The sequence below is a fragment of the Trichosurus vulpecula genome, chromosome 1 (genome assembly GCF_011100635.1).
Source record: "Trichosurus vulpecula isolate mTriVul1 chromosome 1, mTriVul1.pri, whole genome shotgun sequence".
Lineage (NCBI taxonomy): Eukaryota > Metazoa > Chordata > Mammalia > Diprotodontia > Phalangeridae > Trichosurus > Trichosurus vulpecula.
In genome coordinates, this window is record NC_050573.1 from 296,799,729 (window position 1) to 296,823,497 (window position 23,769).

The window sequence follows — 23,769 nt, forward strand, 5'->3', positions numbered from 1 at the left end:
CTAAAATCTTCAATCTAAACTAGAATTATTTCATTACACTCAACTCTTAGGAGAAACTGTTAAATCACAGAAACAAACTGCTCTTACAGATTTAGCATTAAAAAAAAGTCATCTTGGGTCAGTACACATTTAGCCTAATCTCCTCTGCTTGAATCCATTTTACAATGAGAATTGATCTTCATAATGATGGCCCTGAGGTATTGTAACGTCCTCAGTCATCATAGAAAGATTCAATTATATTCAGTAGACTGGACATACTAAATCAGAAAATAAATTAATGCATTTTACAAAGACTGCCAAAAAAAAGATTGAAATAAACAGGACTTTCTGGTTAAAACTCAGTTGACCAGAAAATTAAATTTGCCAAAAACTCCCATTTACTTAGCATTCAGGTTAATGGGATTTTTACTCTATGTACATGGAGTCCCCATATAAGGAATCTCATTTTTAACAAATTCCATAGTAGCTAATGTAATTATTAATGCAATATTATTCCATTTTTTGCTGTTGCATTTAGAATCACAGAAGCTTGGAAACTCAACCCTGGAAAGCCATTTAATCCAGGATCAATCCAAAGTATGAATTGTCTCAAAGACATCCTGGGCAAGTTTTCATTCAGCCTCTTCAGTGATAAGGAACTCATAGTGATCAACGATGGTATAGAGTCTACATTGTAGACTTTGTTGATGTTTGCAGTAAGAGTTGAATTAGAGGACCCCAGAGGTACTTTTCCAAGTCTTCCCAACATTTACTAGCTGTATGACCCTGAAAAAGTCACTTAAGATATGTTTGCTTGCTCTTCGTAAGCTGTAAAATGGGGATAATAACAGTACTTACCTATCAGGGGTGGTGGTAAAAAATAAATGACATAATGTTTGTTAAATTCTTAGCATAGTGCCTGGCACATAGTAGGTGCTTAATAAATGCTTATTCCCTTGCTTCCTTTTCTCTAGAATTCTTTAATTTTATGATACTATAGAAGCTAGCTCATGCCATTTAGAGGTAGTTCTAGTTATTAGAAGACATGTCCTTATTTGATTTTTAATGTCTTAGTAATAAATGGAAAATCATTGTAAGAAGCTGTTGTTTGAACATAATATTATGTTGATTGCATTGATTCTTGACATATTATAAGGCCTCCTCCAGAACCCATAAAATTCATTTGAAAGAATTCAGTTTGATGCCCAAAGGGCTATAAAAATGTGCATACCCTTTGAACCAGCAATACCACATCTAGGGCTGTATCCCAAAGAGATCACACAAGTGGGAAAAGGATCTGTATGTGCAAAAATATTTATAGTAGCTCTTTTTGTGGTGGCAAAGAATTAGAAATCAAGGGTATGCCCATCAATTGGGGAATGGCTGAACAATTTGTGGTATATGGATGCAATGGAATACTACTGTACTATAAGAAATGAGGAGCAGACGGACTTCACAATAACCTGGAAAGACTTACATGATCTGATGCTGAGTGAGGGGAGCAGAATCAGGAGAACATTATACACAATTACAGATACATGGTATATGTGATGACTAACTTTGATAGACTTAGCTCTACTCAGTAATGCAAGGTTCTAAGACAGCTCCAAAAGACTCATGATGGAAAAAGCTATCCACATTCAGAGAAAGAATTACAGAGTCTGAGCACATATTGAGGCAAACCATTTGTTCTCTCTTTTTTGGTTTTGTTTCTTCTTTCTCATGGTTCATTTCATTGGTTATGATTCTTTACAACTTGGCTATTGTGGAAATAAGTTTAATGTGAAAGTATATGTAGAACCTATATAGGATTACATGCCATCTTGGGGGGGAGGGGGAGGAGGGGGAGAAAATTTGGAGCTCAAAAACTTGTGAAATTGAGTGTTGTAAACTAAAAATTAAAAATTAATTTAAAAAAGAATTCAGTTTGGCCATCCACATTAAAAAACAAACTTGATGAAGAAAATGTATTGCCAATGTTACGACATGCATGAACCATTGAGTTAATCAGTATATATACATATATATATGTAGTATATATACACATAAATACATATATGTGTGTAGATGTATGCATATATGTGTGTGTATGTGTGTATGTATATATATATATAAAATATTAATTATAGATGGTTAATAAGGAAAATACTGACTTCATAATGATAAAGGGAATGGGATTTGGGAAGTTGTGCTTCATTTTCAATGTTCATTTTCAATCAACTAAAGCTGCTCACTGCCACAAAGTCTATTGTTTAACATGGCTATTTTCCCATGGATACTATATGGCTATAATTCTTAGGACACCAAGATTCCAGAAAAACTATATATATATTTCAGATGACCAAAAGAGAAATGAAAACACATGATAATTAGAAATAGGCTACATGATATTACCGATGGAAATAGTTACCATTTATGTATTGACCAGAACTGTAACACTAGCAGAGGAGAACTGTGCTCAAATGTTATCAAGACGATGACCATGATTTCCCTGCTCTGGGAGTTTTTACTATGGCTAAGTAAACACCCCTTCAATAACTGATGGATTAGAAGTATCTCATTTTGTTCCAGTTTCAAACCTGCCCTAGTCAGACTTGGACCAGGTATTATAGTCTGACATGGACTATGCTGGTCATCCGCAGTCTATGATACCACCAAAACTAATTTTAAAAATTGAAACACTCAAGAGATTACAAAAAATCAATGTTTTAACAACTAAATTTTAATTTAATTATGTAAAATTTATTGTCTCTCTTTTAAGTATAATTATACCCTTTTGCAATGGATAAATATGCAAGTGATTTGAAGTTAAAATACATTATAGAAGCTAAAACCAGAACTGAAGGCAACGGATACAGTTTAAGTAGCAGGAAGATAAAAGCACATAGTAAAAAAGTCCAAAGTCTGAAAATACAATCCACCAGATATATCATTGTGATTTGTTTTTACCATTATTGGTGGAGAGGAGAGGTCACTGTTTTTGTTTCATATGAATGCTTTAGCCAGAGATACTGTGAAACCAAATAAATTGAACTGAAATTTCACAAGAGCATAAGTAGATACTACCAAATGGTTCAACATCAGAAATATTTTGTTTCACCAATGGAAATTAGATTAAAGAAGATGTATTACCATTTCCTTTGGTCCTGTGTCCAAAAATCCACTGGGCCTATCTGACTTGCATCTGAAACTTCCAACACGTGTTGTCTCCCATATTAGAATATAATCTCCATGAGAGACAGAACTGTCTTGTTTTACTATTTCTATCCCCAGTTCTTCATGCAGTCTTCTGTACCTTAAGTAAGCACTTAATAAATGGTTGTTTTGTCATAAAGCGGCAGGAGAGGATAATTTTTTCTGAAGACAGATATCTGTTTTCACTAACAAACAAAAACCCATCATTTGTCTTATATGATCTGAGGCACAGTGAAAACAAACAAAACCAGGAAAACAATTATATATTGACTACAAGAATGGAAATAGAAGGAGAAAAACCTCAACACTGTTTAATTATAATTAATAAACTTCCTCCAGACAGAAGGTAAAAAATGAAAACTTCTTCCTTCTTTGTATAGGCATGAAACCATGGACATAGAATATAGTTTATCATATAGTCATAGTTTAGGTTATAAAGGACTTTAAAAGTCAGAAAGTTTTATATTTGTACTAGAGGTGATAGGGAGCTACTGAAGCTTACTGAGTGAGGTAACAGTCAGATCTGTACTATAGGAAGATCACTTCACAGTTGAATGGAAATAGAAAACCTTGTGACAAGGAGAATAACAGCAGATTTTTTTGAAGAGCCCTGATGTGAGGTTTTAAAGAGTCCTGATGTGATAAGTGACTTGTGGTGGCAGTATCAGAGGACAGAAGGGGGTATATTCAAGAAATCCTGCAAAGGTAAAAATCATTAGGCCTTCTCAACAGATTAGATATGGGAGAGTGAAAGATAATGAAGAGCTGAGGATGACAACTAGGTTGAGAGCCTGGAGAACTAGAAGAATACTGAGGACCTCAATAGTAATTGGGAATTTGGAAGGGAGGAGTATTTAGGGAGAAAGACAATGAGTTCTGTTTTGGTTATATGAGCTTAAGATGGCCACTTGGAATGTAGTTTGAGACTTTTGAAAGGCAACTGTAGATGCAAGACTGGTGGTCAGCAGAGATGTTGGACTGGATAAGTAGATTTGAGAATCATCAGCATAAAGATGATAATAAAATCTATAAGAGCTCATGAGATCACTAAGTAAAGTAGTTTAGAGTGTGAAGAGGAGAGGGCCCAGGACAGAGGCCTGTGGAACACCTGTGGTTAGTGGGTATGACACGGACGAAGATCCAGCAAAGGACATTGAAAAGCAACACTCGTGTAGGAGACCAGGAGACAGTGGTATCCTGAAAACCTAGAGAGAAGAAAGCGTCAAGGAGAAAAGTGTCATCAACAGTGTCAAAGGCCAAGAAAAGCGAGCCTTGAGAAAAGGCCATTAAAATTTGACAATAAGGAAATCAATAGTAACTTAGGAGAGAGCGGTTTTGGTTGAATGATGAAGTCAGGAGCTGGGTTGTGAGGAGTGAAGAAGAGATTGAGAGGAGAAAAGATAGAGGTTCCTATTGTGGACAGCCTTATCAAGTAATATAGCCACAAAAGACAAAAGAGAAATAGTGGCAAAAGGCATCATAGCGATGTGAGACGAAGAGAAGGAGGGAAGGAAAAGCTGTCATTGAATGGCATCATATTTTTTCGGTAAATATGAGGCAAACTTCTTTTTTTAATTTTTTTATTTATTTAATATATTTAGTTTTCAGCATTGATTTTCACAAGAGTTTGATTTACAAATTTTCTCCCCATTTCTACCTTCCCCCTCACTCCAAGATGACATATATTCTGGTTACCCCGTTCCCCAGTCAGCCCTCCCTTCTGTCACCCCACTCCCCTCCCATCCCCTTTTCCCTTCCTTTCTTGTAGGACAAGGTAAATTTCTACCCCCCCATTGCCTGTGTATCGTATTTTCTAGTTGCATGCAAGAACTTTTTGTTTTTGTTTTTGAACATCTGTTTTTAAAACTTTGAGTTCCAAATTCTCTCCCCTCTTCCCTTCCCACCCACCCTCCCTAAGAAGTCAAGCAATTCAACATGGGCCACATTCATATCATTATGTATAACCCTTCCACAATACTCATGTTGTGAAAGACTACTATATTTTGCTCCTTCCTAACCTATCCCCCTTTATTGAATTTTCTCCCTTGATCGTGTCCCCTTTCGAAAGTGTTTGTTTTTGATTACCTCCACCCCCATCTGCCCTCCCTTCTATCATTCCCCCCCCTTTTTTATCTTCTTCCTTCTTCCTTCCTGTGGGGTAAGATACCCAATTGAGTATGTATGGTATTACCTCCTCAGGTCAAATCTGATGAGAGCAAGATTCACTCATTCTCCCCTCACCTGCCTTCTCTTCTCTTCCTACTGAACTGCTTTTTCTTGCCACTTTTATGCAAGATAATTTACCCCATTCTATCTCTCCCTATCTCCCTCTCAATATAGTCCTGTCTCATCCCTTAATTTGATTTTATTTCCTTTAGATATCTTCCCTTCATCTTCAACTCACCCTGTGCCCTCTCTCTCTCTCTCTCTCTCTCTCTCTCTCTCTCTCTCTTTTTCTCTCTCTCTCTCAATCTCACTCTCTCTCATATATATATATATATATATATATATATATATACACACATACATATATATATACACATACATATATACATACATACATAAATATTCACATATATATATATATACATAAACATATATATATGCATATTCCCTTCAGCTACCCTAATACTGAGGTCTCATGAATCATACACATCATCTTTCCATGTAGGAATGTAAACAAAACAGTTCAACTTTAGTAAGTCCCTTGCAATTTCTTTTTCTTGTTCTTTTTCTTGATTATCTTTTCATGCTTCTTTTGATTCTTGTGTTTGAAAGTCAAATTTACTATTCAGCTCTGGTCTTTACACTGAGAAAGTTTGAAAGTCCTCTATTTTATTGAAAATCCATATTTTGCCTTGGAGCATGATACTCAGTTTTGCTGGGTAGGTGATTCTAGGATTTAATCCTAGCTCCATTGACCTCCGGAATATCGTATTCCAAGCCCTTCGATCTCTTAATGTAGAAGCTGCCAGATCTTGGATTATTCTGATTGTGTTTCCACAGTACTCAAATTGTTTCTTTCTGGCTGCTTGCAATATTTTCTCCTTGATCTGGGAGCTCTGGAATTTGGCAACAATATTCCTAGGAGATTTCTTTTTGGGATCTATTTGAGGAGGCGATCGATGGAGTCTTTCAATTTCTATTTTGCCCTGTGGCTCTAGAATATCAGGGCAGTTCTCCTTGATAATTTCTTGAAGGATGATATCTAGGTTCTTTTTTTGATCATGGCTTTCAGGTAGTCCAATAATTTTTAAATTGTCTCTCCTGGATCTATTTTCCAGGTCAGTGGTTTTTCCAAGGAGATATTTCACATTGTCTTCCACTTTTTCATTCCTTTGATTCTGTTTTATAATATCTTGATTTCTCATAAAGTCACTAGCTTCCACTTGCTCCAATCTAATTTTTAAGGTAGTATTTTCTTCAGTGGTCCGTTGGACCTCCTTTTCCATTTGGCTAATCCTGACTTTCAAGGCATTCTTCTCCTCATTGGCTTTTTGGAGCTTTTTTGCCATTTGAGTTAGTCTATTTTTTAAGGTGTTGTTTCCTTCAGTGTATTTTTCAGTATTTTTTGGGTCTCCTTTAGCAAGTCATTGACTTGTTTTTCATGGTTTTCTTGCATCCTTCTCATTTCTCTTCCCAATTTTTCCTCTACTTTTCTAACTTGCTTTTCCAAATCCTTTTTGAGCTCTTCCATGGCCTGAGACCAGTTCATGTTTTTCTTGGAGGCTTTTGTTGCAGGCTCTTTGACTTTGTTGACTTCTTCTGGCTGTACGTTTTGGTCTTCTTTGTCACCAAAAAAAGAATCCAAAGTCTGAGACTGAATCTGGGTGTGTTTTCACTGCCTGGCCTTATTCCCAGCCAACCAACTTGACCCTTGAGTTTTTCAGCGGGGTATGACTGCTTGTAGACTAAAGAGTTCTATGTTCCACGTTTGGGGGGGATGCGCCAGTTCTGCCACACCAGCAGTCCTCCTTCCCCAAGAACCCCCAACCTGGACTGGACTTAGATCTTCAGCAGGCTCTGCACTCCTGCTCTGATCCACCACTTAATTCCTCCCACCAGGTGGGCCTGGGGCCGGAGGCAACTGCAGCTGTACTTCTGTAGCTGCCCCACCTCCGCTGCCCCTGGGATGGTAGCCCAACCCAAACTCTTTCCACTCCAGCAGCTTTTCCCACTAACCTTCTCTATTGTCTTTGGTGTTTGTGGGTTGAGAAGTCTGGTAACTGCAGCAGCTCACTGATTCAGGGCACTAGGGCACGATCCACCCAGATCCTGGTCTGGTTGGTCCGCGCCGCTCACGCTGGGCTCAGCTGGGCTCGGCTCCCCTCTGCTCCCAGCTCCGTGCGGGATAGACCTCACCCAGAGACCATCCAGGCTGTCCTGGGCTGGAGCCCTGCTTCCCTCTGCTGTTTTGCAGGTTCTGCAGCTCTAGAATTGGTTCAGTGCCATTTTTGATAGGTTTTTGGAGGGACTTGGCAGGGAGCTCACGCTAGTCCCTGCTTTCCAGCCGCCATCTTGGCTCTGCCGAGGCAAACTTCTTAACAGAAAGGTTGGGGAGAAGGGGAGCCATGGCAGGCTTAAGAAGGAATGAAAAGTTTGGGAAAAGCCCATGTGGTAAGAGGGATAGTGAGTTGATAAGCAAGGTGTAGAAGGATTGTTTAGCGGTAGTGAGGGTCCACTTGAGGTTGTATTACATAAATTGGTAGTGGACTCAGTCAGAATGGTTGCATGGCTTTCACTTTCATTCCATAGCATGTGTGTAGGAGCAAAGGCAATGGATAATAGGAGTGCTCCAAGGTTTAGGCTTGGTAGGACACAATCAGCGATACAATAAGGGGGTCAGAGACTCAAGAAAAGAGGGTAGTGTAGAGTTGAATTGGTTCACCAAAGGGTCTATATGGGGAGAGGAAAAGAGAGAAAGGGAGGAAAGGACAGAGAGAGAGAGAAAGAAGGAGTGAGGGAGGGGGATGAGAGGAATAAGTCAAAGTGGATCAAGTACTCCAAAGTGTGGTTATGTCATCAGAGGAGACTCAGGTGTCAGAGATTGCTAGAAGATAGGAGTGGGAGAAGAAAAGGTGTGGTTTTATGCTGTGCTCATGGTGAGCAAGGTGGCTGTGCTTTCAGTCACCCTTACTACCCCCAACTTTTCCAGGACCACTTTACTCTTTCCCGAGGTGGGGGGGGCGAGGGAAGAGAGGCAGGCTAGTGTACGGGTGATAGCCTGGGAGAGAACAGAAAGGTAAGGGCCTGGAGGTCATGGTGCAGGCAAAGAGTGGGATTTAATATGGGAAGACAGAGGGAGAGGTAGGAAGCCAAAAGATGGTGATGAGATACGGGAATTTCAGAGTTGTTGAATACTGAGTAAATGTATTTGTGGGTGATGGCAAGATCTAGGGTCTGATCATCTTAGTATGTGGCTAAGGTGGAGTAGAGGAATAGGTCATGGGAAGTGATTTAATAGGTTGTAGAACTGGGGAATTATGGTGTTTGGGGGAATGTCAATATGTGTATTAAGATCCCCTAGTCTGAGGGCAGGAGTAAGAGATGAAAGATCGTGAACCAGGCACTGAACTCTTTGAGGAGGAAAGGAGAGTTTTCTGCAGGTCCATAGAGGACATTATTGGGTGAAAGAAATGAATTATACTCAAAAGAAAGATTGCTGAGTGACAGTGGTGACGGGAGAATGTGGAAGTGGTAGTGGGGAGCAAGAGGTATTCCAAATCCCCCATCTCAGTCAGTAGGGAGAGGTGAGAGGAATAAGTGAAAGTGGAACAAGGACTACATAGGGTGGTTATGTCATCAGAGGCGACTCAGGTCTCAGAGATTGCCAGAACATAGAAGGAGTGGGAGAAGAAAAGATATGGTTCTACCCTGTGCTGGTGAGCAAGGTGGCTGCATTTTCAGTCACCCTTGCTGCCCCCAGCTCTTCCAGGACCACTTTACTGTTTCCCTTGAGCATGACTTTCTCTCCATCAATTCCCCTAATTCCTCTTTTCTGGGAGTCACTTTCTTTTTCAAAATATGCCCTGCCCCAGTGCCAGCACAGCTTAGTCACAGCCCCTTAGACACTGCTGACTAATAGCTTAGGGGGAAAACCTGGTATAAGTATTCTCTCTGCCCTGGAATGTTGTAAAAATAAATCAATAGTTCTCTACAGCTCTGAACCCCAAGCCAGTGAGGTTGTTCTGGCAGGATACGGTAGTTCTAAATCTCTCTTTCTCCCTCTTCCAGGATGCATCCCCCAAATACCTACTCCAAGATGAATTTGTAATAACATAGCTAGCCTGGCAATGCAGGTGGTTAACAGCTTTTTGTTAAAATTATAGACTAAGAAAATTTTTAAAGAAAGATAAAGTTTTATGAAACACATTTTCTCCCGTGAGAGAAGAGAGAGGATCAACAGGTAGAAGGGGAATAAGAGTCACCATTTGCTCTTTAGTCCTAGCAAGTTTCCAGGAATACAGCCCCATCTCTCATACATGAATCAATCTCACTCTCTCAGTTTCTGGAGTCTTCCTGGTTCCTCAATTACCCATTCTGCTGGCTCATTCTTGAGGAATCTGGCTCCCATACATTCTAAGCTACAGCTAGCCTTCTCCCATTTCCATATACATACTCTCAAGGCTTCTACTCCCCACAATCCCTTGGGATAGGAGGATGAGTCTATAGGCTGCCTTAGCCCCATTCCCCTAGTCCTGAGGTCAGGGTTTCTATGATCAAGAAGAATTCTGGCTGGGACATAAGGATGTATCCTCAGCAGCCCCAGCAGTCATAGGGACAGCCTGTTCAAAGACTTGGAGTTGCAATGGAATTTCATGTAAAGAGAAGAGGGAGAGAAAGCAGGCCAGTTTAGTCAACGTGTAGAATTTCAAGGGGGTGGGGAGAGCAATGTTTCATCTGAAAAGATAAATTGTAGCCAGATTGTGAGGGACTTTAATTTCCAAATACAAGAGTTTATCTTTTAACCTAAAAGTACTGGGGAGTCACTGGCGCTTCTTGAGCCAAGGAGTGCAATGGTTCGACTTGTGCTTTAGGAGTATCAATTTGGCAGATATAGAGGGGCCAGACCAGAGAGGGAAGAGATTGGTTGCAGAGACAAATCAGGAGGTTATTTCAATAGTTCAGGAGTAAGAGTGGTTATATCAAAGGAAAGAAGTGGACAGACAGAGGAGATACAGAGGAGATGGAATCTATCTACACAAAGTTTAGAAACCACTGGTATACAGTGTACACTTGTCATACATTTCACTGCTATAGAAAATTCTATCTTCACTCTTCACTCCAGAGTTGCTCTTTCAAAGCATTATAGTTTCTTTCATGAGTCTAATTCAAATAGACTGGATGTGTTAAATATTAGAGGGAAACGAGAAATCAAAGCTCTTTGCCAAGTTTATCAGGGTGTGTGCATTGGGGGTGGGGGAGGTAAGGGTTGGAGAATAAACTTTTATGCACAAAACTTGGTAAGTATCCTGATGGAAAATTAAATGAGTCATCAGCAGAAGGCACTTTCCTGAAACAAGGAGGGGCTGTGGAAATGTGCAAAATGATTAAAAATTTGACAGGATTTGATGGCATTTTTAAGAACCTATTCATTTTTTCCTGTAAAATAATGAGAAACAGAAATTGGAAACCTACATGGAGCATAATAAGAGGTCTCAAATTGATTACTAATGAAACAGGAATGAACTAAGTGGCGTAAACATTCAAAATTGGTGAATCACACCTAAATGACCACCAATCAGTTCCCTATAACTACTCTGGAAAAATTGATGGGAATACCAGATCCAGTGTGGAAATAACCCAGAGGCCCCAGGTCTGAGAAGAAATTCGCTAGTAGTTCAAAAACAAGAACAAAAGAAAAAAGGACTAGATTTGGAAGGCATATAATAGAACTACTGTCAGATAGCCCATCTTAATGCCTTTTATAAATATTATTATTATTGAAGGCATATGGAAATATTGAAGTGAGATGAAAGAAGGACAAAGTTTACAGAAGAAGGAATGTGAAGCAATGGTGCACTATGACCTACCCTATAAATTTAACTTGGTATAATATAGAAATAAGAAGCCTTTTAACAACATTGTTAACTGTGTTAATGGTAGTGCAAGCTGTTTTATAGGCAAAACAGCAAAAGAGTCAAGGTCAAAAGAACCCAGCTTTGCTACTTCAATGACTCATAGGAACATTTATGTGTGTATGTGTGTACGTGTATATGCATATATATATATATATGTACACTCATATACGCACACATATGCACATATATATACACATACATATATCCATATGTATACAAACACATGATATATAATATTATACATATATGACATTTATTTAATACCTCTTGTTTTACAAGTGAAGAAATTGAGACTTGGAGAGGTTAAATGATCTGCCCAAAGCTACAGAGGGAGATAGCAAGAGGCAGAGCTGGGATTTGAACCCAAGTCTTCTGACTCCAGATTAAGTGCTCTCCACTGTGTTATACCACTTGTGCCTCAGTTTCCTCATCTATAAATATAATATCCAGACTGTATATCTCAGGGAATTGTTGTGAGGATCAGATGACTATAAAAGAAAACACTAGGTATATTTCAGCTATTATAATCCTCGTACTATCCATTCTATAGAAAGAAGCAGCATGGCACAGTAAAGAGAAGGCCAGTCTTGGGTTGAGGAATGCTGAGTTCATATTCTGTCTCTAAACTATGGTAGCTGCATGACCATGAGAAAACCGCCCAATCTCTCAGTGAAATAGTGAAATTCCTCACTGGGAGTTCCTCACAATAAAGAAATCATAAAGATATAGACCAACATTCATATTGCATACCAAGATAAGGTCAAAATCAGTACAGGATTTACACATAAAGGTTGATAGCATATGCAAATTAGGAGAGCATGGAATAGTTTATGTCAGATTTATGGATAAGGGAAGAATTTAGGACCAAAGAAAATATAGAGAGCATTACAAAATATAAATGATAATTTTGATTATATAAAATTAAAAAGTTTTTGCACAAACGAAACCAATACAATCAAAATTATAAGGAAAGCAGAAAACTGGGGAGAAATTGCAAAAAGTATCTCTGATAAAGGCCTCATTTCTCAAATATATTAGAGAACTGAGTCAAATTTATAAAACATACAAGTTATGTTCAAATTAATCCACGGTCAAAGGATATGAACAGGCAATTTTCAGACAAAGAAATCAAAGTTATCTATAGTCATATGAAAAAATGCCCTAAATCACTATTGATTAGAGAAATGCACATTAAAACAATTCTAAGGTACTACCTCACATGTATCAGAGCGGCTAATATGATGGAAAAAGAAAATTACAAATGTTGGAGAGGATGTAGAAAAATTGGGACACTAATGCATATTTGGTGGTATTGTGAACTGGGCCAACCATCCTGGAGAACAATTTGGAACTATGCCCAAAACTGCACATACCCTTTGATCCAGAAATTCTAGTGCTAGGTCTATATCACAAAGACATCCTCCCAAAAGGAAAAGAACCTATTTGTACAAAAATATTTAAAGCAGCAATTTTTGTGGTGGCTAAGAAACAGAAATTCAAGAAATACCCATCAATTGAGGAATAGCTAAACAAGCCGTGGTATGATTGTAATGGAATATTATTGTGCTATAAGAAATGACAAGCAGGATAATTTCAGAAAAAATCTAGAAAGACTTACAAGAACTGATGCATAGTCAAGTGAACAGAACTAGGAGAATGTTATACAACTGCAACACTGTTCGATGAAGAACTGTGACTGACTTAGCTATTCTCAGCAATACAGTGAGTCAAGACAATCCCAAAGGACTAACAATGAAGCATACTATCTACCTCCAGAGAAAAAAACTGATATTGTTTGATATCTGACTGAACAACTCTGTTTTCCACTCTCATTCTTTTATTCGAGTCTTCTTATACAAAATGACTAACGTGGAAATGTTTTACTAATTGCACAAGTAAAACGTATATCTGATTGCTGACCACCTCAGAGAGGGGGAAAGGGAGAAAGGAAGGGAGGAATAGAATTTGGAACTCAGAACTTTATATTAGTTTTAGCATGTAATTGAGGAGAATAAAATACATATCAAAAGGAAAAAATGGAAAAAATAAAGAAGTCATAGGTCCAGACTATGTAATATACTCAATAAATATGTCTTTGAATAAATCAATAAAGAACACACAACAAAAGAGTCATATAATATTATACTATAATCAGCCCCATTCCTTGCAGGTTTCTTAGTCTCTTCAACCTTAATCTCCTAACACGGGAATGTTTCATGTGTTTATTGTGAATACAGAAATATAGAATATGAATTTATGATGAGAAAGAGAGGAAGGAAGGTGAATTTGCCTAATCAAAGTCGGAATATGGCCAGCTTTTGTATTATAAGAAATTACTTATGTAGACTAGAGAACTCACTGTCAGAACAGTCAAGTTACTATCTCATATATGAGACAATCATTTATGGCAGGTTATGACAATCTCCAGGTGCCAAGCCCCTTGTTACACCTTTCTGAATTCCCCCACAGTGACTAGTTTTTTTTAGATGGGACAATATTGTGATAGTACTAGACCTATTTGTAAATCACAATTAGAGCTCCATGAGGGAAGGAACCAAATTTTATCCAAATATTATATTTACCCCTAGGGCCCAGAACAATATTTTTCACTATGATGAACATTTAATAAATGTTTATTGAACAAGATTTCTTTAAAAATGTGTTGAATAACAGAATGAATGAATGAAATCATTATTGGATGAATAATGAAAAATTATTTAAGAGAATAGATGAATATTACCAGTGTCTCTGTAGGCAGAATTCTGTATTACCCACAGATATAAGATCAAAATGTCCTACTTTTGCAGTCTAGCTTAGAATGTGAGATGAGGCAAAAAAGACCTACAAGATAACAAGACCAAGATAAAGTTCCTGTAGATTTTATTTCAACAAGACCTCACCTCTTCACCATACACACATATACTTTTCACTGTTAAAATAGGACCTATGTACACTTTTGGAAATAATAATAATCACAAAAATAATTTCATTTATAAAGTACTCTTTCAAAGAGTCAGGTATATGACACCTAAATTTTAAAATATACAAAATGGACCATAAAAGAACCTCATTTTAAAATATAAAGTAAATAGAGGAGATCTGACATAAAGAAAGGAGGCTTCTCTTTTAAGCCACATGTGATATAATGAAAAGAACAGTGGTTTCAGAGTCAAAGAAATGGTTTTGAAACCTGTATCTGCCCATTACTGTGGTACTTTGGGCAAGTCACTTAACTAGCCTCTCTGAACCTAGTCTCTTTATCTACATGTGAGATTTTTTAACAAGATTATCTCCAGCTCTAATCTTATATGTTAATACAATGACAGATGTGGAATTCTAGTCTTTCTTCTCCATGATAAACACTGCTGTACATTACAGTATCATACATTCCTGTATTTTGTCCATTATATTCAATTTCAGGCTTTTGTTCAGACTCATAAATAACTATCCTTGCTGTTGGCTCATACATTGTTGTGTTTTGTTCTTTCCCTCCAGATTTCTGTATCTGGAATTATATTTTGTATCTGGAAAGGACCATAGAAGATCAGAAGTGATTGCCAGCAGACAGCTGCATTTGTAATCTTTCTCTAGACAAATGCAAGCAAATTTTTCTCACCTTAAAAGTCTTAACTTCTCAAATGAGGTGCTCAAATGTTCAATTTGACTAAAATAGGAAAAACGGTTATAGAAGTAATGTCAACTCGCCAAAGTATATTCCTTAAAAAATGTATTCTAACTTAGCAAAGTGGAATTATAATTTTTTACAACCCTCTATCCTTGCATCAATAGCTAACACATTCCACACTAGAGCATCCAAACTGGCACCTTAAAATAGCATTTTCTATTCAAAATCATCAAAGGGAACATCCCATTGTATCCATATCTCAGAGGTATTTGTGTCTAGTCAATTGAAATGTCACTCTATGATAGGTCATTAAAGACAGGTTATAGCCAAAGTATAGCCTCTTCAGAAGAAAGAGAGAGAGAGAGAAGGAAAGAAGGAAGAAAGGAAGGAAGGAAGGAAGGAAGGAAGGAAGGAAGGAAGGAAGGAAGGAAGGAAGGAAGGAAGGAAGGAAGGAAGGAAGGAAGGGAGGGAGGGAGGGAGAAAGAGAGAGGGGAAGAAAAAAGGAAAGAAGGAAAGAAAGAAGGAAGGAAGGAAAAAAGGAAGGAAAAAAGGAAGCGAGGGAGGAAAAAAGGAAGGGAGGAAGGGAGAAAAAAGGAAGGGAGGAAGGAAGGAAAAAAGGAAAGAAAGAAAAAAAGAAAGAAAGAAAGAAAGAAAGAAAGAAAGAAAGAAAGAAAGAAAGAAAGAAAGAAAAAGAAAGAAAGGAAGGAAGGAAGGAAGGAAGGAAGGAAGGAAGGAAGGAAGGAAGGAAGAAAGAAAGAAAGGAAAAGAGACAGAGGAAAGAAAGAAGAAATCTGTTCTTATTTAAGAACTGAAAATTGACTGACTATTCCCTTTACAATTTTTCCCGGTTATTAAATCACACCAGCAAATAAAAAATATCTAATGTCTAATTCAGATTAAAGCCTCTGAACTTTAAAGGCAACGAAATCCATATAAGCCATGCATCACTTTACCAAGTTAATATTAATACCTCAACTGAATTTCAAATAATTCTTCCTGAAATATTAAGTCTGTGACTCAAGCTGTACTGATAAAAACAGGATCAAAATGCTATTCATAAAAATGTCACAACCCTGCAGCAAATGGTGATCCTGAAACAGAACAGGCATAACAAGCAAGGTGCTATAGATGCTGAGAGAACTGTGTGAAATTGTGATAACCGTGCTTCTGCTGACCAGTCTTATCACTTTATGAAAATGTAAAGTCCAATTTTATCCACAGCCTTAAATGAATCCAATATGATGAATTCAAAGAAACATGGAAGATTTGTATGAACCTGATACAGAATGGAGTAAATAGGACCAGGAAAAATATACACAATCAAAGTGATGTAAATTAAAATCTGGATAAAACAAAAACAAATGTTCTTTAATTATAATGTCCAATCATGGCCCCAGAGAAATGCAAATGCAACAATTCTGACTGTCAAAGAATTCATCCTAACAGTAGGAGATAACACATATAGATAGGAAGTTTCAACTACAAGTTACATGGCAGAACTCCATAGTCCTCAGATGCAGCAGCAAAATATTTGGTAAGGCCTCTTCTTTAATGTAATTTCCATTAATAAATCAATATCAATTTCTAATGTTAAAGCATTGGATAGTACCAGGAGTTTTGGTGACTAGAACTTTTTACAGAGCGTTTAGTAGCTTTGGGCAAGAAAAATAGCCTTCTATGTAGATGACATATCCCATGGGTCATTGTAGTAACTGTGACATTTCTGCAGTAGTGGATGGCAGGAAGTGTGAGCTACTTGGGTTGGAATCAGTAGATTTTCCACCTATAGTAATAGTGTGAGGAAGTCCAAGTTTGTGAGAAGACTGATGATGATGCTAGTATTTATATAATGATAGCTAGTAATCATATATTGCTTTTTAAGATTTGCAAAGTGCTTTTAAAAATATGTAAAGTCTTTTATATATGCTATCTGATTTGATCTTCACAACAACCTTGTGTAGTATGGACTATTGTTGTCTCCAATAGCTGTGTGAGGCAGGATTTGAACTCAGGTCATTCTGACTCCCAAGTCCAACATTGTATCTGCTATGCTACCTAGCTGCCAATTTACATGATGAGCTAGCATTTGGGACAAGAAATTCTTAGTGATCAAACCACCCGGGGGCAAGATTATGTTGACATGGTTTTATAGGATGATGAAGCCTTTCCATAAGTTGAAATGCCCAGGGAGCATTTGGAATGGTATGGAAAACCAAGTGGGAAGGCAATCAGGAAGTAAGAGTGGGGCTATCTCCAAAAATAGTGGGTAATTGGGGTCAATGAATTCACAGTGAATGGGTCCCTAGGGTCTAGATAATATATTGTATGATTTATGATTAATCTACCCGCATCAGGAACATTAACGGGTCTTTCTATGTGGGTCATCTATTAAATAAAGATATAGATTATTTAAAAGAATGTCTTAGAAAATTTTTAAGTCAGAAAAAGTTTAAAACTTATGTTTTATTTATGTTTATTTTAAAGAATATTTAAAGTGATATAAATGATATGAAATGATAGATTTGGGTGGAGAAAAATGAAACTGCAACATATTCAGCATTACAAATAACTAGATAAGGGTTTAATAGTCTCAAAAACCTAATTCTGTTGGTTTTTTTTTCTGGCATGCTCTCTCTGTCCTAGCCACTGGCTATTTTCTTTCCTAGCACTCCTTCCTCCTTTGAAATCTTTTGAGAGCCTTCTGTGTATGGAAACTCTGTCAACCATATACCAGATTGACACTTGCCTGCCTGTGACCTTAGAGACAGGAAACAAATCAGAAGGCCCTGAAGAAGATATTACACATCCCTATGAAACATCTGTCCCTTTTCATCATCTATGAAGTATGATGATGGTTGATCTGTTAAAATCTTTGTGTAATAATGTACCAAATCCTGGGGACGGTCTCTTAATGCACCCTCATCCTGGCTTGGCCTAAAGACCACCAGGCCCAAAACTCTCTGGTGACACCCCTAGCTAATCCCTTTTCTCACTCTCCCCTGGGCGTTATTTACTTCTCCAGACTGGGGGATGTGTGCTGCCCAAATATCCTCTCTTTGTTGCCCTTGCCTCCCCATTCAGCCCCTCAACATGTTCCTAGCCTTGTGTGCCTCCAGTTAAGCTGCAGAGTCTTTCCTTAAGTGAGTGAAATAAAAGGGTAGATTTCCATTTAGCATTGACTTTGCTAATACTTCTTCAAATACTTCTTTAAGTTCACCAATGGACTCAAATGGACTAAAAGGAAAATCCATAAATCACCTTCCAGAACAGTACCTTGCACATCATAGGTTCTTAATATATGTTTGCTGAAAGGAATTTGATAGGCCCAGACAGGGTTGAATTTTCTATTTGAAGAAGAGATAGAAGGCAGAAAATAAAAAGAGAAATAATGGGGTCAAGTGTGTAGTATAAAGTTTTGCTGAAGTTTAAGTTTTCCACAAGCACTTGTAGGATTAAGTCATCTAAAAGTTTATGAGCCTGGTCATACTATTAATAGTTTATTCAAAACTCAATCTCTAAAAGGACAGTAGAAACATGTTCCCACAATCAGAATAAAAATCAAAAGGGAATAGGATTTATTTTCTAACAGCTACTTTGTATCTAACAGCTATGTGGTCAGTGAATCAGTGAGTCCATAAACATTTATTAAGCACCTACGAAGTACTGGGCACTAGGCTAAGCATTGGGGATACAAAAAAACATAAAAAACAGTCCTTACTCTCAAGGACTTCAAGTCCAAAGAGGGAGACAACATGTAAATAACTATATACAAACAAATTATAAACAGGAAAAATTGAAAATAAGAGAAGAAAGGCACTAGAATTACAAGAGATTGGAAAAGTCTTCCTAGAAGGTAAGATTTTAGATGAGACTTAAAGGAAATCCAAGAAGTCAGGAGGCAGATATGTGGAAAGAATACATTTCAAGCATAGGGAAGATCCAGTAAAAATGCCTGAAGTTGGAAGATGGAGTATCTTGTTTGAGGAGCAGCAAGGAGTCCAGAGTTACTGGATCACAGGGGGCAATAAAGTATAAAGAAACTGGAAAGATGGGAAGGAAGCAAGTCATAAAAGGATTTTAACTCCTAACAGAGGATTTTATGTTAGATCATGGAAGGTGATAGGAAGCCACTAGAGTTTATTGACAGCTGAGTGGAAGATGGATTGGAGTGGGGAAAGACTTGTGGCAGGGAGACCAAACAAAAAGTCATTGCAATATTCCAGGAGGGAGGTGATGAGGGCCTGCACCAGTTTGGTGGCAATGTTAGAGGAAGGAAGAAGACACATTCAGAGTGATGTTACAAGAGGCAAAATTGACAAGCCTTGACAACAGATTGAATGGCACGGGTGAGGGATGAGTGAGAGGAAGTAAGGAGTCCAGGAAGACAACTGGGTAGTGAATCCTTGTAACAGATAAGATAGTGGTGCCCTGGACAGGAATAGGGAAGTTTTGAAGGGAGTGTTTGGAGAGGGAAAAAATGAGTTCATTTTTGGATTTGTTGAGTTTAAGATGTGCACAGGACATCCAGTTTGAGATGTCCAACTGGTAGCAGGGGATGTGAAACTAGAGGTCATCCAAGAGGATAGATGTAGATATGTAGATATTAGAATCATTAGCATAGAGATGATAATTGAGTCCATGGGAGATGACGAAATTACTAAGTGAAACGGTATAAAGGGAAAAGAGAAGAGGGCTAAGGACAGAGCCCTGAAGGACACCCACAGTTAATAGGCATGAACTCGAAGATACAGCACAAAGGAGACTGAGAAGAAGTGGTCAGATACATTGAAGGAGAACCAGGAGAGGGTAATGTCACAAAAACCTAGAGAGAAGAGAGTGTCAAAGAGAAGAAGGTAATCGATAGTGTCAAAAGCTTTAGAAAGGTCAAGAAGGATGAGGAATGGAAAAAGGCCATTAGATGTGGCCATTAAGAGAACATTAGTAATTTGGGGGAAAGTAGTTTCAGTTAAATGATGAGATCAGAGGCCAGAGTGTAGAGAGTGAAGAGGGAAGAAGTGAAGGCATCTATTGTAAATAGCCTTCTCAAGATTATCAGCAATAGGAAGGCGAGCTAAGGGATGACTGATAGAAGGGAGACATGGATGAAGTGAGGGGTTTTTTTCAGGATGGAAGAGACATAGGCAGTGAAGCAGCCAGTAACCATGAAGAGATTGAGGGTAAGTGAAGGTGTGGATGATAAAGGGGCAATCTGGAGTAGAGGTGATGGAATGGGATTATTTGTGTATGTAGTAGGGTATGTTTTGGCATAGAAAAGATCCACCACATTATGTGAGACAGTAGTGAAGGAGGAGATTGTGATAGAAGGCTGATGCAAGATTGGGAGGAGGAAACTCTTAGGGATGGCCTCAATTTTTTCCAGAAAATGTGAGGTAAAGTTCTCAGCTTGAGTAGGTGGGGTGAGTAGATGCCATAGGAGGTTGGAGCAGAGATAAAAAGTTTGGAGGAGCCACTGAGATGAGTGGGATAGTGAGTTAATTAAGGAAGTGTAAAAGGATTGCCTTATGGCAGTAAAGGTCCAGTTGACGTTATGTAACATAAATTGGTAGTGGACTCAGTCAGCACAATTTTGTGATTCTTTTCACTATCTTCATTCATCAGCACATATGTAGGAATAAAGGCAACAGATGCTAGGAGTAATCCAAGGCTGAGGCTAGGCAGGGAAAGATCAGAAATATGATGAGGTGGCAAGAGATTCAAGAGAAGAGAATAGTATAGAGTTGAACTGAATCAACAAGGGGTCAGGGGGGAAAGGAAGGAAGAGTATAGTTAGTACAGAGGCGATGGCCTGGGAGACAATTGAGTGGTTAAGTTACTGGACATCATGGTATAGACAAGGAACATGATTTGGTTTTTTGGAAGGCAGAGGGAGAGGTAAAATGGCAATAGATTATAATCTGATAAGAGAATTTCACAATTCAAGAACATGGAAGTGGAGCATTTGTGGGTGATAGCAAGACCATGTGTGTGTGTGTGTGTGTGTGTGTGTGTGTGTGGCTAAGGTTGGGTAAAGGAGTAGATCATATGTAGTGACCCAAGTTAAGAAACTATGAGGTTAGGGTATCCAAAGATGTATCAGGATTTATGTTGAAATTCCCTAGTATGCTGGCAGAAGTTGATAAAGAGAGAAACACTGTGAGTCAGATACTAAACTCATTGAAGAAAGAAGGGGAGGATACTGGAGGTAGATATATGAGTGACCAGAATTTTGATTGGGTGGTAGATATCGATTGAATGAACTTCAAAGGTGGAGAGGATATTGATTGATGGTGGTAAAGGGAGAACTTGGAAGTGTCAGTGGGGAGCAAAGAATATTCTAGCTGCCCCCTCGACCAGTAAATGGAGAGAGTGAATATAAGTGTAATCAGTGCTGGAAAGGGTAGCCAGGGAGACTATCATCAGGAGGGAATCAAGTCACAGTGAAAGTTAAAAAAGGGAAAGAATGGGAATGAAAGACAGTTTAAAATGAAAGCAAGTTTGTTGCTATGGACCAAGCGTTCCAGAGACAATGGTGAAAGGTGTCGGTAGCTTCAGAGTAGAGTATTGATTGGGGTGACTGTTGAGAGGAACAGGAATAAGGGAAAGGGCATTGTGGGACAAGATTAGCCAGAGTTCAAAATCACTGGGATAGGAAGGATATGACCAGGAAGGAAGTTGTTAATCACTGCAGAAAGAGTTTGGAAGGACTTTTATTATCCATCTCATTTTGTCCTAAGGATGGAGCCCTCTTGGAGCCTTAGGTAATTCAAGTTAGAGAACAAGTACTTGAAGATAAAGGAATGGCATAATTCCCCTTACCCCAACAAGAGAATGGTCTGGAGACTAGATGGAAGGGTCTTTCTCTTCATTCCCATAGAAAGGAGTCTGAAGCTGGATGGAATGAGATTTCTCCTCTTTCTGCAGGAGACCAAAGACCAGTTCAAGCCTGAGAAGCACATTTCTAGCCACTTCGTATTAGAGCAAGAATTGATGACAAAGGGTTGAATTGGAACGTTGTCTTGATGAGGTTCAACCTGATTTTTATTGTTGTTGTTGCTGCTGCTGCTGCCGTTTGAATAATCATGAGCTGGATAGCATGAGGAGAAATTATTGGAAAAACCATAGTGACTCAAAGTGAGACACTCCATTATAGCTTGCAGAGAAGTCAGTCTAAGGAGATTACAGCAATATATCACAAAGATCATGCATTATAACCAAGGGGGATTTATAACAAGAAAGAAAGGCTGGTTCAATATTAGGAAATCTATATGCATAATTGAGCATATCAATAACAAAAAAGCATATGATTATCTCAGATGCACAAATCATTCCTAATAAATGCATTAGCACAAGAATGAATGGAGCTTTCCTTAAAATGATAAGTAGTAACTATTTAAAATCATCAGCAATCATTATCTGTAACAGAGATAAGTTAGAAGCCTTCCCAATAAGATCAAGGGTAAAGCAAAAATGCCTATCGTCACCTCTGTTATGCAATATTGTACCTAGAAATGCTAGTTATAGCAATAAGGGAAGAAAAAGAAAATGTAGGAATTAGAATGAGCAGTTAGTAAACAAAATTATCACTCTTTGCTGATGATATGATGATATACTTAGAGAAGCCTAGAAAGTCAGCTAAAAATAACTAGCTGAAATAATTAACATCAGCAAACTTGCAGTACATAAAATTTTTATTGTTGGTGTTATTTAGTCATTTCAATCATGTCTGACTCTTTGTGATCCCATTTGGGTTTTTCTTTTCAAAGATACTGGAGTGGCAAAGATACTTCTCCAGCTTATTTTACAGATGAGGAAACTGAGGCAAACAGGATTAAGTGGCTTGCCCAGAGTCACACAGCTGGTAAGCATCTTAGGCTCAATTTGAACTCAGGTATTCATAACTCCAGGCCCAGTGCTCTATCCACTGTGCCATCTAGCCACCCCAGGGTATAAAGTAAACCCACATAAATCATCATCATTTCTTTATAAGACCAATGAAACCTAGCAGCAAGAGATAGAAGGATAAATTCCATTTAAAATAACTGTAAAGAGTATAAAATATGTGGAGTCTGCCTATCAAGACAAACCCAGAGATTTTATGAAGACAATTACAAAACCCTTTTCACGCAAATAAAGTTAGACCTAAACAATTGGTGAAACATTAATTACTCATGGGTAAGCTGAGACAATATAATAAAATGGCAATTCTACCTAAATTAATATATTTATTCACTGCCATACCAATCAAACTATTAAAAATTGTTTTATAGAACTGGAAAAAAATAATAAAATTCATCTAGAAGGGGCAGCTAGGTGGCGCAGTGAGTACAGCACCGGCCCTGGAGTCAGGAGGACCTGAGTTCAAATCCAGTCTCAGACACTTGACACATGGACTAGCTGTGTGATCTTGGGCAAGTCACTTAACCCCAATTGCCCTTACCAAAAAAAAAAAATTCATCTAGAAGAACAAAAGATCGAGAATAGCAAGGGAATCAATGACAAAAAATATGAAAGATGTTGGCCTAGTAGTACTAGATTTCAGACTGTATTACAAAGTAGTAATCTTCAAAACAATCCAATACTGGCTAAGAAACAAAGTGATAGCTCAGTGAAACAAATTAGGTACATAATACACAGTAGTAAATGACCATAGGAATCTAGTATTTAATAAACACAAAGATCCAAGTTTTAGTGGTAAGAACTCAATATCTGACAATAGTTGCTGGGAAAACTGGAAAACAGTTCAGCAGAACCTAAATATAGACCAATCTCACACCATAATGTCAAAAGGGGTACATGATGTCACAAAGAGTGATATCATTAGCAAATTAGGGAAACATGGAAAATTTTACCTGTCAGATCTCTGGATAAGGGAAGAATTTATGACAAAAC